At 30.5% G+C, this 443-nt stretch overlaps 1 long non-coding RNA gene across 1 annotated transcript; it reads left to right on the forward strand.

Moving 5' to 3' along the window:
• Positions 1-32: 32 nt before the first annotated feature.
• LOC115239343 lies at positions 33-443 on the forward strand. Its single transcript, XR_003884656.1, has 2 exons — positions 33-243; positions 331-443. It is a non-coding gene; the product is annotated as an uncharacterized LOC115239343 (long non-coding RNA).

A 443-nucleotide genomic window follows, 5' to 3' on the forward strand; every position in this document is an offset into this window, starting at 1 on the left:
ATAGATATTTAGAAAAATATTAAAAGATTGTACTTGTGATGTGTCGGAGATTATCAGTTTTTAAGTTTAATTTACCGCATAAGAATATTTCACATTAGGTACATCTCACATAGAGGAACTGGGTTACTTATTTTATCCTCATTTGATGAAAGATTTGGGCTTGTCACCAGCTGCACCTGATTTGGAGGATTACACAATAATAAATTCCTTAACGCAGATGTGGACAGATTTTGCTAAAACAGGGTATCACGGAGACTTGGCATTTCTTACGAATATTTCTTGTAATGTCATACAGTCGCATACTAATAATTAATCACCTATTTATTTCAGAAATCCAACACCTGCTAATAAAGATTTGACTTCAGCTAATTATAAATGGACACCATTAAAAAATAAAAATGCATATGATTATTTAAACATTAATATTAAATCTCAAATGGAGA

This window comes from Formica exsecta, unplaced genomic scaffold, assembly GCF_003651465.1.
Source record: "Formica exsecta isolate Colony F162 unplaced genomic scaffold, ASM365146v1 C16262482, whole genome shotgun sequence".
Lineage (NCBI taxonomy): Eukaryota > Metazoa > Arthropoda > Insecta > Hymenoptera > Formicidae > Formica > Formica exsecta.